Source organism: Bombina bombina, chromosome 2 (assembly GCF_027579735.1).
Source record: "Bombina bombina isolate aBomBom1 chromosome 2, aBomBom1.pri, whole genome shotgun sequence".
Classification (NCBI taxonomy): Eukaryota; Metazoa; Chordata; class Amphibia; order Anura; family Bombinatoridae; genus Bombina; species Bombina bombina.
The window spans coordinates 204,463,386-204,482,310 of NC_069500.1; the positions used below are offsets into that span (position 1 = coordinate 204,463,386).

The 18,925-nt window shown below is 37.7% G+C and overlaps 1 protein-coding gene across 2 annotated transcripts in view; it reads left to right on the forward strand.

Moving 5' to 3' along the window:
* Nucleotides 1–559: 559 nt before the first annotated feature.
* ZFYVE16 (zinc finger FYVE-type containing 16) overlaps nucleotides 560–18,925 on the forward strand; it is a 645,028-nt gene continuing 626,662 nt past the window's right edge. For both annotated transcript variants that reach the window (XM_053701456.1, XM_053701457.1), the window contains exon 1: nucleotides 560–647. The gene's annotated coding sequence lies outside the window, so the exon portion shown is untranslated. The remainder of the gene's footprint in view (nucleotides 648–18,925) is intronic.

Below are 18,925 nucleotides of genomic sequence, written 5' to 3' on the forward strand. Positions count from 1 at the left end.
GATTCTAATAAAAAAATAATGTACAGCGTTATGTGACCCAACAAAAAACGTTGTCTTCTAGTGTCTACATACAGTGATCAAAGGTTTATGGAATGAACATTTACAGATTAATAGAATCCGCCCTATAGCATTTGAAAATGTTAATTGTTTGACAGAGGAAATGATGTGTGGTGTACAGTAACACTAACTAGACCAGCTTGCTTTTCCCTGTTATAATTTGCAAATTACATGTTGTGTTTGGGGAAAGAATTGAATAAACTGCTGATACATAACCAACGTATAATCTGTCTATCCGGAGGATTAGGTATACATCTGGCACGTATCTGCATTTTACAGCCGCTACACAAACTACATAAACGAAAACTGCTGGAACGAAGCCCTCGTCCAATATGGCAGCTTAAATTAGTTAAACAGATTGCTTCAGCAAGATAGTGCATGACGCATGCGTATTTGTCAAAAGTATAGGCAAATAGAAGCTATGGTAATGCGTTTATATTACATACTTCACTGTACCACTTTTCCTCGTGACTTTAGTGCTACTGGATCACGTGAAAAGAGGAGGCGCTGTGTGACGTTTGAGGTGAAAGGAACTTCTACTAGGGAAGAAATGAGAGACTTTAAAGGAGGCCGCTGAAACTGATGAGGAGGTGAGGGAAGTGGTTTTATTTGTGGTATGGAGGTTCCATCAAATGTGGCAAAATAACCTGCGACCAAGTGTCGTTTGGAAAGCACTTGTCACTGGGCCTGGCAATGGTATTGCTGTAAAAATGAAAAGAGGTTTAATTAACAAAAAACACAGCTTTGTTTATTGAACTGTACACATTTTGTATTCACTGTCAATACTGTTTATTTGAATTACATAGTTTCATATATACTCACAACATAACATATAAATTATATATGCAAAACGTGTGTTGATACAATTATTGCACAGCTTTACTTATACACAGCATGCTTTTACCTATATATATTACATGCTAGTTTAATTACATATTTATCACACACACACAAACATGTGTGTGTGTGTTTTCTACTAGTTGTATGTGAGTAGTCCACAAAAGGACATTTCTACACAGGCATGTGGAGCATATCTACATATGTTTTCTTGTATTATGAAAACTTAAGTTGTCCCCAACAAGATATAACTCACTGTTGGCTCTCCAAGCAGACACACTGTTTAAAATACAAGTGCGCAGAGCATATCTAGATATTTCCATGTCTGTGAACAGTAAAAAGCTCTTACTAAAATTTGGACAGCTTTCACTGATATTTGCTAATACAAGTGCATTACAAAAGTGTCTAATAAAACATTTGGTTGGAGTCTCCCTTTACACAGTGAGATTACATGAATGCTTACTGTTCCCTTTATCCACTATAGTTTTTCTGATCCTTGTTTGCCATTGAAGTGGAATATCTAAAATGTTCTGTTGCATAGGAGCTTGACAGGTATTCAGTTAGTGCATTCCAAATGCGAAGGGTGATTTAAAGGGACGGTATATTCTTTCCCCTTTAAATGAGTTCACAATGATCTATTGTACCTACCGGACTGTTAATTCTTTACTAAATAGCTCCTAGGTATTTATGGTGAATATTGAAAGTACTTGGTGATGTGAAGTCTTTACTGGGTTGATATGATCAGTTATGGACAGAAATTTAAAGGTATATCTAAAAAAAAAAAAGACCTGCTTCTAATTCATATCAGCAGAGCTTTGTCTTTAAATTTTAGATACTCTTTTGAAGTAATTTGATTAGTTGAATTATTCTCGCGTAACATTTATATATACATGAAATAATGGTTAACTTTTAATCTGCTGGATCTCATGGGGGGGGGGAATATATTTTTGTGTGTTTCTCACTAAAAAATGACTTACTGTAGTGATTAAATGTGAGCAGCATGTAAAAGCTAAAAAACATTCAGCACAAGATTGTGAGATGGTTCAGCAGTGAAGGGGTTAAACAAGACCATTTCAGGTTATTTACATTTTTACCATGAAGGAAGCACATCATCTTTAGCAACCCAGTTGTTACTGTACTATACCAGAAACACCTAAAGCAATTTCTTGAAATTAAAATCTTCCTGTATTTTAACACACATTATAAAGAAAGCTAAGATTAAGATCAGAGGAGATCAAACTGCATTTTTGCTTGTTTAGTATACTGCTTATAGAATTGTTTTGTTTAGTAAACAGTATAAATCCCTAGTCTGTAGGATCAGTTGCTAAACCAGTAATCTGTGGAATTTTTTTTTTTTTTATGAAAATTGGAATTACTTGGCACAATGTTATTTTGGCTTTTGTATACAAAAATAAAGAATGTTTTAAAATGTATATTGGTAGAATCTTCTCTGCATGGAACTTGTATTGAAATTGTATTTGTTCTCTTAGGTTCACTCTTTTTATGAAGCATAATCATGTGCATAAATGATATTAAACGCACAGATTATCATTTGAGGGGAACATTACCATTTTCCATACTAAAGGTTTAGGAAGCCAGTTTCAATATCTAGTGCATGTATAGCACCTGCTCCACCTCCCCCACCTGTCTCCTTTATCACAAAAGAGGAGGGATCCGGAGATGTTAAGTCTTTCGTGGTTGTCAGATAAATTGGTACTGATGAAGCATAGGATGTGTGCCATGATCTTTTCCATAAGGCAGCAATGAAAATGCTTTATATCTATTTCCTGTGCAAGCATCCATCTATTGTATCTTATAGGACCAATGGGCAGCATTTATTCAGAAATCAAACACCTGGTATGCTTTTAATGTCCTTGATGTGTTAGTCATGCTCTTTCATGATTCAGATAGAACATACAATTTTAAACAACTTTCCAATTTACTTCTATTATCAAATTGTAGATGAGTAATGGAATGTGTTGTCTTTCACACTAAAAGGGATAGTAAGCCCAATTTTTTTTTTCTTTCGTGATGCGGATAGAGCATGCAATTTTAAGCAACTTTCTAATTTACTCCTATTATCAAATTTTCTTCGTTCTCTCGGTTTCTTTGTTTAAAAAGCAGGAATATAAGCTAAGGAGCTGGCCCATTTTTTATTCTTATCTGACTGTAGAGCGGCAACAAGTAACTGATATAATCGATTATGAAAATAGTTGTCAACAAATCTCATTATTGATTAGTTGGTTTGTAATTAGTTGGTATGTGCATGGCACCAGTTGCTTCACTCCAATGAGTTCCTGCACATAGTATTGTATTTTATGCTTATGCCCTTAGCCTAAAGGACGTCTATAAACATTTACTTTTCACTTTTACAACACAATATAAGTTAACTACTCCTGGCTTATGTGCCACCCAGAAATAAAAGGTGGAGTCATTTGGATTGTTTAAATTAAATCTAGTGATTTGGGACTATGCTTTGCATGATATAGTGCAGAGCTTTTTTACACCTATCCCTAGATTGATGGGATTTGTTATTTGAATTGAGTGTTTGCACAAATATTAGCAGATTGTTTGCTATTGCTTATTATATGTACTGTATAGATACATGTTTAAGGCTTTGTCCTGTTATTGATCTATAGTTCTTAGTGCTTTTGACTTTTTTTTTTAGATTTTTAATTAATTGTAATATGTACCATATTCAACCTCCTAAGTATAAATCTGATATTTTAAGAGCCGACTAGATATCCCCCCCCCCTAACCTTTTAGCTGGTTATTTACCATAGCATATCATATATTCAAGATATTTTTATGAAAGAGTGAATAACGGAATGTTTTATAAACAGTGACAGTTTACCTCTTTCTAGTTGTACCTCTTTTCAAACAGTTTGTGGTTTTCTTTTGCTTAATTATAAAAAAAAAATGTTCTTCTGCTTAAACATCGGACAAACAGTTGTGTTAATGTAAAGTTTTAGTCTAAAGTTAATATTTGTAACACTCAGTATGTGGATTTTATTTTAAATATTGGAAAAAAGTGTGTGTGTGTTTGTATGTGTATGTATGTATGTATGTATGTATGTGTGTATATATATATATATATATATATATATATATATATATATATATATATATATATATATAATTTTTTTTATTTTTTTATTCTCGATTAATCAAAAAAATAATCGTTAGTTGCAGCCCTATTTGAATGCATTTTTAACTTTTCCACAGCTAGAAGGTGTTCGTTCGTGTGTGCCATATAGATAATGTGCTCACGCTAGTGGAGTTACTTATGAGAGGGCACTGATTGGCTAAAATGCAAGTCTTTCAAAAGAACTGAAATAAGGGAGCAGTCTGCAGAGGGCTTAGATCCAAGGTAATCAGAGGTAAAAAGCATATTAATATAACCATATTAGTTATGCAAAACTGGGAAATGGGTAATAAAGGGTTTATCTATCTTTTTAAACAATACAAATTCTGGAGTAGGCTGTCCCTTTAAGAGAGTAAAAAAAAATCTGTGGTAATGTTCTGTTGACATGCTTCATGATATATTTCAGCATTAAAGGGACAGTCTACACCAGAATATTTATTGTTTTAAAAGATATATATATATATATATAATCCCTTTATTACCCATTCCCTAGTTTTGCATAACCAACACAGTTATATTAATACAATTTTTACCTCTTTGATTACCTTGTATCTAAGCCTCTGCAAACTGCCCCTTATTTCAGTTCTTTTGACAGACTTGCATTTTAGCCAATCAGTGCTGGCTCCTAGGAACTCCCCCATCTACACTATTTCTTTTGCCTCCGTCTGGGGTGTTTAAGGAAGGCGCCCCACTGATCCTCTGGCATCCACCCCAAGTGAGCATTGGATGCTGTCTGTTTGACAGACATAAGTGGCCTTAACTGCAGGTGCGTGATAGCTTCAGGAAGCTCCAGGCATCTGCCACATATGGAGCTGGAGCACGATCGGTGCTTTGCCTTCATATACGGGCAGATGCCTGATCGTGTTAGACTGTGACAAAATGTGTGTCACTGTCTGTAACGATCTTTTGCTGGGCCGATGGCACAGCAGTGGAGGGGAAAGGGGTCAGAGGGCCCTACGCTACAGATTTTTTTTAACGGAACATGGAGGGATGGGGCAGCTACACTACAGAAAAGGGGTTTTGGGTGCAGGGGAGGTGGTGGGACCACTACATCACAGAAAAAAATAAAGGGGGTTTATACAGGGATGCCCAATTCCTATCGTCCGACACCCGGGACATGCAGTTTTGGGTGCGGGACATGTGGATTTTTTTCAAGCAGACCGTTCATGATTTTATTTTATTTTTTTCCTTAGTAAGCAGACTGTTGTAGCTTTTTTTCCCGCCCTTATTAAGCAGACGGTTATGTTTTTTTCTTTATTAAGCAGACTGTAAAAGCTTCCCTTCTCCCTCCCCTTATTACCGCTGCCGTTTCACTGCATGCGCTGCTCAGTTCCTCCCTTCTAGTCCCCACGTGCCGTGTTGGAGTCTTTTGAGGTGAGTGGTAGACTTGTCCCTCTCAGTGATTTCCTGGCTGCGCAGCTATTATACAGTAACTGAGTATAATAGAGATCGGCCTGCGCTGCTGTTGGCTAATCTGTTAGCTGGAGGGGGTACGTTTTAAAAATACATAAATATTTGTATGATTTTTCTTACTTACATTTTTTTTTATTCAGCTGAACTTTGCTGCTGTTTCACTTTGTTTTACAGCGTTTTCTGTTACCAATACACAAAACAGCAGCAAAGTTCAGCTGACTAAAAAAAATGTAAGTTAAAAAAAAAAAATCATAAAAATATTTATGTAGTTTCAAAACGTACCCCCTCCAGCTAACAGATTAGCTAACAGCAGCGCAGGAGCAGAATAGGAGGGTAAGTTATACCGCAGCTCTGCTGAGATATATCTTGTGAACTTCGACAGTTTGCTAACGATTGATACGGCTTCTACTCTACACGGGAGATACAATGTTCAGTTTGATCCTGGAGGTATTCTTAAGAGTTCCCCCGTACATCCCCCTAATCCGTTCTGGAGTGGGATAGCCTCTCATTGTTATCTTTGCAGTATCCGTTATCAGAACTTTTTCCCTTTGCAACAGTTCCATACCTATGTACTGTATATAGAACAAAAAAAGTGACAACTTCTATAACTAGAGCCCTATTATAGCCTTTTTTCAAATTTCTGTCGGTGGCCTTCTACAAAATTTGTTAACGCTCCTCCTCAACCCGGGATCTGGGTAAAGCAGCTATCGAAGAACGTAGTAGGCACTACACAGAGGTGCTTGAAAATGTCCAAAAATGTATTGATAGAAATGAAGTTTAAAAAAAAAAAAAAAGAAAAAAGTTATAGGACGTTAAAAGACTTACAGACATGGTTGTGGGACAAAAGGCAAGTGTCTTTTGTCCCACCACCATGTCTGTAAGTCTTTTTATGTCCTATAACTTTTTTTTTTTTTTTGAAACTTCATTTCTATCAATACATTTTTGAACATTTTCAAGCACTTCTGTGTAGTGCCTACTACTTTCTTCATTTGCATATATTTTTGCAGAGTGGTTCATCCACTTCATAGTTACGGCACTCCAGGAGACAGTGTTTGATTTGGCCGTCCTTGGCGAATTTCCGGATTTTCAGTTTGGGGCTGATTGTGTGCTGGCGTTGCTGGGCCTGCACACTGTGGGTAAAGCAGCTAACATCTGCTGTATTTTGGGCTTCTTTATTCTTACCAAAATCACTAACTGCCTCTTTATGTTCAACTTGGGCATTTATCCTTAAAACGAGTATCCCTCTGGTGTCCCTATGCAAACTGCAAATATGTTACACACACTTGATCATTGCTAAATGTACACACTCTAATTTGCTGGAACATTAATGGCTGTTTGCTGTTAATTCATTGCACAAGCAATACTAATTGACTAAAAAAAAAAGCAAGTATCCATCTATAATATCAATGCTGATAATGTTTAGACAGTGTTTCCAGGGCAATTATACAGCTGTATTCATAACTTTGTCAGTGTTTACCCATTTTTAATTTTTTTAAGCAGCAGTATTGTCACATGCATAATGTCATCTAAATCCTTTAGGGTCATAGTAAATCTCTCACTTGCCAGAGATGGCTGAAACATCCAAAGAGTTTGTGGGGTCTTTTTGTTTGGTTTAATATTTAGTATCTAGTGTTGCTTCCGCTGTCAGAGTGAGGCACACATGTCTGTAAACTCATTGCTAGGGTTATGTTTTTACAGCCACAAGAAATGTATGCAAGGGCTAAACTGCGCAGAGAAAACCCACTTGTCTCATACATTTTATGGCAATATACACTCATTACCTGTACACCTTCTACATATCTTTATGTATACTGTGCTGTTAGTAACGCTTTGTCTCAGCAGCCATTAAACTTAGTAAAGAATCAACAGAAAAGCTAAGACCATTTTTTGTGTGATAAGTGGCTTTTCTCTGCACAGTTAAACCCATGCATATATTTCTTGTGGCTGTAAAAACATAACCCTAACACTTAGTTTTGGAGACGTGTGCAGCACTGTGACAGCAGAAGTAACACTAGCTACTAAATATTAAATGACACTTTTTAAAACCAAACACAACCCCCCACAAACTCCTTGTATACCACAGAGGGATGTTTCAGCCATCTCTGGCAAGTGGGAGATTCGCTCTGACCCTAAAGGATATTATTTATATGACATTATGTATGTGACAATATTGCTGCCTTAAAGGGACGTAAAACCATTTTTTTTTTCTTTCGTGATTTAGATAGAACATAACATTTTAAACTTTCTAATTTACTTCTATTATCAAATTATCTTAGTTTTCTTGTTATCCTTATTTGAAAAGCAGAAATGTAAGCTCAAGAGTGTGCACGTGTCTGCAGCAGTTTTGCAACAATGTTATACATTAGCAGTAGCACTAGATGGCAGCACTATTTCCTGTCCTGTAGTGCTTCAGGCATGTGCACACTACCTACCTAGGTATCAAATAACATAACAGAATGAAACATTTTTGATAATAGAAGTAAAACTTTTTAAAAATTGTATTCTCTATCTGAATAATGAAAGAGAATTTTTGGGTTTAATGTCCCTTTAAAAAAAAAAAAAAAAAAAAAAAAGTAAATACTGACAAAGCTATGAATACAGCGGTATAGTTGCCTTGGCAACACTGTCTAAACATTTTCAGCATTGATATTGTGGATGGTGTATATTTGCACAAACGCTAATTAACTAAAACAAAACAATGTATTAAAGGGACAGTCTAGGACAAAATAAACTTTCATGATTCAGATAGAGCATGTAATTTTAAACAATTTTCCAATTTACTTTTATCACCAATTTTGCTTTGTTCCTTTGGTATTCTTAGTTGAAAGCTTAACCTAGGAGGTTCATATGCTAATTTCTTAGAACTTGAAGCCCACCTCTTTCAGATTGCATTTTAACAGTTTTTCACCACTAGAGGGTGTTAGTTCACATATTTCATATAGATAACACTGTGCTCGTGCACGTAAAGTAATCTGGGAGCAGGCACTGATTGGCTAGACTGCAAGTCTGTCAAAGCAACTGAATAAAGGGGCTGTTTGCAGAGGCTTAGATACAAGATAATCACAGAGGTTAAAAGTATATTATTATAACTGTGTTGGTTATGCAAAACTGGGAAATGGGTAATAAAGGGATTATCTATCTTTTAAAACAATAACAATTCTGGTGTAGACTGTCCCTTTAACAGCAAATAACCATTAATGATCCAGCAAATTAAAGTGTATGTTTAGCAATGATTGAGTGTGTGTAACATATGTGGCAGTTTGCGTATGCGCCATATTGCACAGACAGTATGTTGTATTATGAATTTATCACCACTGAGCTGCATTTATCGAGGGACCATTGCGCATAAATTTGTCAGTGTGACAAGCAGCAGTATGCGGCACGAACTACTGGGAAAAGGAAACTCTGCTTTTGGGCCATGAACACATGAGTGCGCTACAGTTAAAAGGAGCGCGCGATTGGGGAGCAGAAGTGTTTAGTGCAGGGCTTTGACAAACCTGGGCACAAATTGTGCCTTAAATTGGGTCCTAACACCCTTGTTTGGAGCCCACAACCTGCCCATGGATTCCCTCAATTACCCCTGCTTACCGCCACTTGCCACTGCCCTCAGAGCACAAAGTGCAGATGAATACTATGCAACAGAGAGCTTTTATGCAGGTGCACTAACAGAGCTTCTACCTTTTTTAATGCCTCTAGCAATACACGGGATTCAATCTGCAAAGCAACACCTATTATCTAAATAATAATACACCACAATTACCCACAAAAAACACACACTTCATACACAAATATCTTATACATCAGGATTTTATTTTAAATTGTTGGGTGGTGTAGATGGTACCCCTCTGTGATTAAATATATTGGTCCAATTACATTTGCGTATCAGGACAAGTAGACTGGGCTACCACTTTAGTGGACAAGTAGATTTTTTTTATTTTTTATTTCCACACCCCTGGTATAGGTACTACCAGACAGATAGGTGGATAGGTATATTTCTTTCCTTAAACATTTTAGCCCGTGTACACGGGCTTTAACACTAGTATTTATTATAATTTACAGAATTCCATTATCAAATGTATAAATAATACCTGACAATGAGAACATTTGGCAATATATTTTGCACAATACATATATACATAATAGAAATATGATATTAACAATAAAAAATCCATTATTCCAGGACTTGACAAACCCAGGAGCTAGGGAGCCACTTACTCCTAGAAGTTTACCCCTGGCTCCTAAATTTTTGGGTTATTCTCCAAACATCTATATTCAAATAGCACTGTCTGGCTCCTTAATATTCTTAATGGCTCCTAAATTTAACAGATTTGTTGACCCCTTTAATGATTAACCTTTATGTGTTGTGCATGAAAGAGATATTATAATATATATATATATATATATATATATATATATATATATATATATATATATATATATATATATATATATATATATATATATATATATATATATATTTTTTATCAGTTATAGTGCACTCGCTGTTCCTTAGGATGTCTGCCGGGGTGCTGCGTGGAAGTTATGTAGTATTTACGTTCAACCCCAAATAAGGAAGAAACAAACGCTTCACTCTCCGGTCTTTTGCATAGATTTTTATTCCTCACGAAAGTATATCACAGCATTCCCAAACGTTTCAACACCAATTGGTGTCTTTTTCAATGGGTGTTTGCCAAAATTCTTTGTCCCAAAAGGCTCCTAAAAACTATTCCCAACCGCTTACCTATAAATCCCCATATGTGCTATCGTCACTTCCGGTGCCACGGAGGCCGCTCCCGCTTGCGCTCGTCACAGCTCATTCTCGCCGCATGGCTAATTACCATAACCCCACCCGCTGCGATATGAAGTTTAAAAATATATAAATTTTCTTTATTTACACCTTAGCGTTCTTAAAAATTCCACATGGAAGGCACAAACATGGTACAAAAGGTTGTTATGGTCAGCAAATAGCAACTGACATGTTTCGGCTCAATAGCCGTCCTCATAAGCTGCTACTTGTTACAATAAAAACTTACATATTTAAAAGCAAAAGACTATTTCTGATTGGTTACACCTTAATTGTTAATTGGTTAACACATGAACCACTCTAGGTGTGTTTGTTACAGCTGTTAACCCTTTCACTCCTAATTTCTGAGAGTTGATGTAACATTTTAAACATATCCAAGCATTATATACATATGATTTAACTCCATAATTATTAGCTTCAATAACTATACTTCTGCTATTGAATATTAGCCTAGTACGTGCAAACAAAAGCCAAACGTATGTACTGTTGAAAAAATTTGAGGTTCAAATATATTCAATCTCTATTCTCCCATACAAATTATATATAAATGTGCTTTTCTATCATACTATTAATAGTTGAACAATCCAAAGAATATTATTTATTGAAAATATTTATTTTTCAAAAAGCAAACGGATATATATGTGTATGGCTTCATATAGGGCTGCATGCTGCAGTTTTACTCAAATTGTTTGATTTAGCCAATTTGACTTTAAAGTTCCTGGAGTAATTTCTCTACATAGTACCTATATTGGTATTGGTCATATATCCTAGCTGGAATATGGATTGAATTTATGTATATAGATATATTTCTATCACCTACTTAAACCCCTCCCCCTTCTCAACTGTTGCATATTCATGATCGAGACTCAAAAGAACCAACTAAATATTAATTGTGCTTGTATATTACTCTCTCAGACCAAAGGATACATTATTGGACGTCTATTTCAGGATAAATCTTAAAGGCAGCTTACCCAATTATGTTTTGGCATGCTTATTATATTTTAGATCCCTGCTCCACATAATCCCAATTATTACAATTTCTTTACCAATAATTCATAAGGTCAAAATCAGAGTTGAAACCTTTTGCAACTCTAGTTTGGAGCTTAAAAATCCAAAATACTTCTTGTCGGCCTAGGATTCTTTCTCTATCTCCCCCATTTAATGGTTGAAATACTCTCTCAATGGCGGTCCAAGTGAAACTGCTTGAATTTTTATTGTGTACTGTGGCAAAGTGCTGTACTAATAGTGTACTTGCAACCCCTAATTTAATAGAGGATAGGTGCTCTCTTATTTTGGATCTAACCTCCCTCACTGTAAGACCTACATACTGTTTTTGGCACTCCTTGCATGTTATTAAATAAATCACCTATGTAGACCTACAGTTCATGTACATGCGTTTTTGGAACTCTTGCCCTGTATAGGCAGAAACAAACCTGACCCCCTGTGTCTACCTTCCCACAGGCTACACAATTTGAGAAATGGCACTTATACATTCCTCTAGTGGTCAACCATGAAGAGTGTTGTGAATGTTCTTTACTTGGTAGTTTAGTAGGTGAAACCATATTCCCTATACTCATGTTTTTCTTATAGGCAAACCTGCATTCCTTTATATTCAGATTGGATAAACCATCATCTGCTCTCAGTATAGGAAGATGTTTTCTTATGATATTGCAAACATTAGTGTATTGACTGCTATATGTTGTTACAAACAATAGATCATTAGATGGCTCTTTCTTTCTCTTTCTTTCTTCCTGTTCTAGATTCTCTCGCTAGTAAATCTTTACGATTCAATTTCATAACTGAAAGTTTAGCTGATTCTATTAATGATTTTTGATATCCTCTTTGTTCTAACCTTTCTGTTAGTAAGTTAGCTTGTTCTTTGTAACTATTCATCTGAACAATTCCGTCTGAGTCGTGTGTACTGTCCCTTTCCTATACCTTTAAAAGTGCTCCTGGGATGGCAACTGGATGCATGTAATAAAGTATTGCCTGATATTGGCTTTCTGTATACTGTGGACTGGATGTTTTTTCCATTCTCCCCTCTTAGAGTCACATCAAGATAGTTAATACTTTTATTATGGTATTCTGAGGTGAATCTTATCCCTACATTGTTATGGTTTAGACCCATTGTAAACATTTCCAAAGTCTCCTGGTCACCTTGCTAGATAAATAGATCATCTATAAATCGTTTATACACAACTATATTCTCTCTGAAGGGGTTCCCATCTCCAAATATGTGGTCCCGCTCCCACCAACCTAAAAAAAGGTTGGCATAAGAGGGAGCAAATCGTGCCCCCATAGCGGTTCCACATACCTGGAGATAGAAAACCCCCTCAAACGAGAAATAGTTATGCCTTAGGAGAAAGTCTGTCACATTCACCACATAGTCACAAAAATTGGGGTCCCTGCCATAATATTTGTTCATATAGTAAGCTATTGCTTGTAAACCATATTCATGAGGTTTTGAGGAATAGAGTGATTGCACATCTATAGTTAACCAGGTATACCTATCACTCCACTCTATATCTGATACCAACTGTAAAATGTTTTGTGTCTTTTACATGACTCCAAAGATCTAGCACCATAGGCTGTAGAATCATATCTAGCCACTCCGATAAATGTTCTGAAAAGGACCCTATACCACTATCGGCCTTCGTACCACATTTTCTGTACTTTTATGCACCTTGGGAAGGTGATTGAATATTGGTATCTTTGGGTAAATGACTACTAGGTACTCACTAGTGTTCTTATCAATAAAGCCTTGTTCCACACCATCAGAGACCAAATCTCTCAATTTTTTATTGAAAGTGTTAGTAGGATCTGAACTTAGTATTCTATAATCATGTGTGTTCGTTAAAAGCTTCCTTAATAAAATCATTCCTATTCTGAACAACTACAGAACCCCAGAGGCAGAACTTTTTTTCACTTTCTGCGATGAGATTTTTTTAGTGAAAATTTTTCTGCAGGTCATTTTTAAATCAAAATTAATTGTAAATTAGGCAGTTACACTAAAGCACCAGTTCAATTGCAACTTGTTAGTTAAATGGAGGATAAAGCAATATTTAGTTTTATAATATAGTGCAGTAGTTGAAAATTGCATTGCAAATTAGCTGTAGACATAGTCTAACATAGAAGTAGTAATAAAAAAGGTGCATTGCTCATACAAATGTCTTACATTCAGAAAAAACAGCTTTGCAGACAGTTATAGGCTAGAGGATGGGCTTGAATCAATCTCTGAGAGACAGTCAATCAATGCACTACTGCTTTGCAGCGCTACTACATATTTCACTGTTCACTTAAAACAGCACTTTGCTCTGGATGAACTGTGATAAGGAAAACTTACACATACAGTGCAGCCAGAGAACAGCTCTGTTTGAAGAGAACAGTCTAAAGTGGAGCAGCACTGAAAAGTTAAATCAAAAACAATTCCTGCATGTATCATGTTCTTTCTGCAGGCATGCTGCATTATCTGCGATGACATCTCAGATCACTGCATGTTCTGCCTTGGGGTACAGAACCTCTCTAATCAGCGGCACATATTAACAAATCCTTATTTTGTGATAGATTCTTTAATGTTTCTTTTTCCTTGTGTGTTATATTATAAACAGACTAACACTAAATATAATTTAAGGTAGTAAGATCACTTTCAACCCTATTCTGGAACTTTTCAATTATATTTCCTCAAATCTGTATGGGATAAAAAGTAGATGATTTCTTTAGTTTCGGTGTACATTTATTATATTCAGTATGAACTTCATCCATGGCACATTTTTTTCCGCTAAAGATTCCAATGTGCCCAAATCGCAAAGATGCTGGAAATTTAATTCGCTAGCATCCCTATTTCCAAATGACCTAGGCTGAACAACCATGCTGTCTTGTGACTGGTCTCCATGGCTATTTGATGAGAAATATTTTTTTAGAGTCAGTTTTCTGATCAATTTATTGACATCTAGGAGTGTATTAAATAAATTAAATGTGTTTGTGGGTACAAATCCTAATCCCAATCCTAATAGTTTTAATTCCACATCATTTAAGGGATATAGGGATAAATTAATGACATTTGTTATTGGTAGTGTGTCTGCCTTTGTTGTGTTCTGAGAGGGTACCTCCCTCTTGTGGGTCCTAGAGTATCTTGTAAACCCCCCCCCCCGGCGTCTGATTTTGGCTGGGGAATTGAAAAAACCGGGTTCATTTCTGTTCTTTCAATGTTATCAGGGTTGTTTACAGTATTTGAATATTCTGCTACTGGGGTGCTATACTTAGAACCTTTTTGGGTATTCTTCAATATAGATACAGGCTGTTGTGTATTTTCTTTAGGTCTAACCACTTGTTGGCTATAATGTTGTGTATTCTCTTTAGGTCTAACCACTTGTTGGCTATAATTAGTTTGACCCATAGGTTGTTGATTATACTGATAGTTTTGTATCAATTGCCTAGTTTGAGAACCAGGCAAGTTCCTTTGAGTCTTGATCATGAAATATGTAACAGTTGAGAAGGGGGGGGGGGTTAAGTAGGTGATAGAAATATATCTATATACATAAATTCAATCCATATTCCAGCTAGGATATATGACTAATACCAATATAGATACTATGTAGAGAAATTACTCCAGGAACTTTAAAGTCAAATTGGCTAAATCAAACAATTTGAGTAAAACTGCAGCATGCAGCCCTATATGAAGCCATAGACATATATATCCGTTTGCTTTTTGAAAAATAAATATTTTCAATAAATAATATTCTTTGGATACAGAGATACAGCAAGCATTTTTACTCCGGGTGTGAGACAGATTACATGATTTGACAATCCGGAACTTTTATTTCGATACTGAAGGGCAGGTAGGCGCTACAGCAGAGCTGTGGCGAGGTGCAGTAAAAATGTAAACGTCTTAGTGTAACGTGTTTTTTTTTTTTTTTTTGCTGGTGGGCCTAGCAGTACTTTATGTGTTAAAATCGTCCCTTACTTTGGGTGCAATATCCGATGGCATTTTAGGTGCTTTCCCTATCAAAATTTTTAATTTTGCATAACGTTTGTGCACTTTTGGAAATCTGTGTACATTTTTTTTTTCCTTAAAGGTACAGTAACTTTTTTCAAAAATTGTTTTTCTCAAATAATTGTTAGACTTGTGCTGTTATTATCAGTCTGTTCAACATGTCTGACATTGGAAAAAAAGTCAGTGTTCTATGTGTTTAGAAGTCGTTGTGGAACCCCCCCCTTACATTGTGTCCTTTTTGTACTGAAAGGGCCTTACACTGTAAAGACCATATTTTAGGTAATGTAAATGTGTCTAAAGATGATTCTCAGTCTGAAGAGAACCAGGACATGCCTCCTAATTCTTCCCAAGTGTCTCAACCTCTAACGCCTGCACAAGAGACGCCAAGTACTTTGAGTGCGTCTACTTCCTTTACTTTGCAAGATATGGCGGCAGTAATGTCTACTACCCTTACAGAGGTATTGTCCAAACTGCCAGGTTTACAGGGTAAACGCCAGAGGTCAGATAGGAATGATACTGAACCCTCTGACGCCTTAGTGGCTATTTCCGATGTTGACTCCCAATGCTCAGATTTGGGGGTTAGGGATTTTATGTCTGAGAGGGAAATTTCAGAGTCAGGAAATTTATTACCTCAGATGGATTCGGACTTCATGTCATTTAAATAAGAACATCTCCGCTTATTGCTCAGGGAGGTTCTGGCGACTCTGGGTGATTGTGACCCAATCACGATTCCCCCAGAAAAATTGTGTAAAATGGACAAATATTTGGAAGTTCCCACTTACACGGATGTTTTTCCGGTTCCTAAGAGAATTTCTAAGAAGGAATGGGATAGACCAGGTATACCGTTTTCTCCCCCTCCTAATTTTAGGAAAATGTTTCCCATCTCTGACACCATGCGGGATTTTTGGCAGTTGATTCCCAAGGTGGAGGGAGCTATATCTACTCTAGCTAAACGTTCAACTATACCCATTGAGGACAGTTGTGCTTTTAAATACCCTATGGATAAAAAATTAGAGGGTCTTCTAAAGAATTTTTTTTTTTTTCACCAGGGTTTTCTCTTACAGCCTATAGCCTGCATGGTTCCAGTAACTACTGCAGCTGCTTTTTGGTTTGACAGCCTGGAAGAATCTCTGAAGGTTGAGACACCTTTAGAGGACATTTTAGACAGAATTAAGGCTCTTAAACTAGCTAATTCTTTTATGACTGATGCTGCTTTTCAAATTGCAAAATTAGCAGCAAAAAACGCAGGCTTTGCCATTGTAGAGCGTTATGGTTAAAGTCTTGGTCGGCCGACGTGTCGTCTAAATCTAAGCTTTTGTCCATTACCTTCAAAGTAAAACCCTATTTGGGCCTGAACTGAAGGAAATAATCTCTGACATTACTGGAGGTAAGGGTCACGCCCTACCTCAGGACAAGCCCCTCAAGATGAGGGGTAAACAAAATTCTCGTTCCTTTCAAAATTTTAAAGGAACATACTCTGCTTCCTCCACTAAGCAGGAAGGCAACTTTGCGCAATCCAAGGCGGTCTGGAGACCTAACCAGGCCTGGACTAAGGGTAAACAAGTCAAAAAGCCCGCTGCTGCTACCAAGACAGCATGAAGGGGCAGCCCCCGATCCGGGACTGGAGCTAGTAGGGGGCAGACTCTTTCTTTGCTTAGGCTTGGGCAAGGAATGTACAGGATCCCTGGGCATTGGAAATTGTGACCCAGGGGGGTATCAGTTGGAATTCAAGGACTCCCCCCCCCCCCTCCCCCAAAGGGGAAGATTTCATCTTTCACGATTGTCTGTAGACCAGACAAAAAGAGAGGCGTTCCAGATCGGCAACAAGTGCAGGGGTTCTATTCAAACCTATTCGTGGTTCCCACAAAAGAGGGAATCTTCAGACAGATTTTAGATCTCAAATGTCTAAACAAGTTTCTCAGAGTCCCATCGTTCAAGATGGAGACCATTCGTACAATTCTGCCTATGATCCAGGAGGGTCAATACATGACCACGGTGGACCTGAAGGATGCGTATCTCCACATCCCTATCCACAAGAATCATCATCAGTTCCTGCGACTTGCGTTTCAGGACAAACATTATCAGTTTGTGGCCCTTCCCTTCGGGTTGGCGACGGCTCCCAGGATCTTCACAAAGGTTCTGGGGTCTCTCTTCTAGCGGTTCTCAGGCCGCGAGGCATAGCAGTGGCACCCTATCTGGACGATATCTTGATCCAGGTGTCAACATTTCATCTGTCCAAATCTCACACGGACAGCGTGTTGTCATTTCTGAGAACTCACGGTTGGAAAAGTGAATGTAGAAAAGTGTTCACTAGTTCCACAGACAAGAGTTCCATTTCTGGGAACTCTGGTAGACTCGGCAAACATGAAAATATTTCTGACAGAAGTCAGAAAATCAAAGATTCTGAATACTTGCAGGGCTCTGCATTCCATTCATCAGCCATCAGTGGCTCAGTGTATCGAAGTCATTGGACTTATGGTAGCGGCAATGGATATCATTCTGTTTGCTCGCTTTCATCTCAGACCACTACAACTGTGCATGCTCAGTCAGTGGAATGGGGATTATGCGAACTTATCTCCTCAGATAAATCTGGACCAGGAGACCAGAGACTCTCTTCGGTGGTGGTTGTCGCAGGACAATCTGTCCCAAGGGATATGCTTCCGCAGGCCATCTTGGGTGATAGTAACAATGGACGCCAGTCTTCTGGGCTGGGGTGCAGTCTGGAATTCCCTGAAGGCTCAGGGTGTGTGGTCTCAGGCGGAGTCTCAATTACCAATCAATATTCTGGAACTGAGATCGATATTCAAGCGCTGCTAGCGTGGCCTCAGTTGGCTTCGGCAAAATTCATAAGATTCCAGTCGGACAACATCACGACTGTGGCGTATATCAATCATCAGGGGGGAACAAGGAGTTCTCTAGCGATGATAGAAGTATCAAATATAATTCGATGGGCGGAGTCTCACTCTGTGATCTATATCCCAGGGGTAGAAAACTGGGAAGTGGGTTTTCTAAGTCGTTAGACTTTTCATCCTGGGTAGTGGGAACTCCACCCGGAGGTGTTTGCGACCTTGATTCATCAATGGGGCACACCGGAATTAGATCTGATGGTATCTCCGCTTTAAGGGTCCAGGTCAAGGGATCCCCAGGCTATACTGATAGATGCTCTAGCAGTACCTTGGTCGTTCAACCTGGCTTATGTGTTTCCACCTTTTCCTCTCCTTCCTCGTGTGATTGCCAGAATCAAACAGGAGAAGGCTTCCGTAATGCTAATTGCGCCTGCGTGGCCACGCAGGACCTGGTATGCAGATCTAGTGGACATGTCGTCAGTACCACCGTGGAGACTGCCTGTCAGGATAGGTAAAGTCCAGAGTAAGACCCAAATGCTAGAATGAAGGTAATAACACCCTAGCACAGTGAGTATATACCAGGATCTGACCCTGCGACAGCTATAGTATAAAATACTCACAGAGATAGGCTGGAAGATGACACAGCAGGGTCAGGAGAAGAAACTTCAAGTAGATAGGGTTAATCAAGAGAGTTGTCTAGTAAGCAATGTCCGGCAACGTGTAATCAGGCAGGTAGAGGTTAACCAATAGAGTAATCCAACAAGCAATGTCCAGCAACGTGTAATCAGGCAGGTAGGGGTTAAGCAATAGAGTAATCCAACAAGCAATGT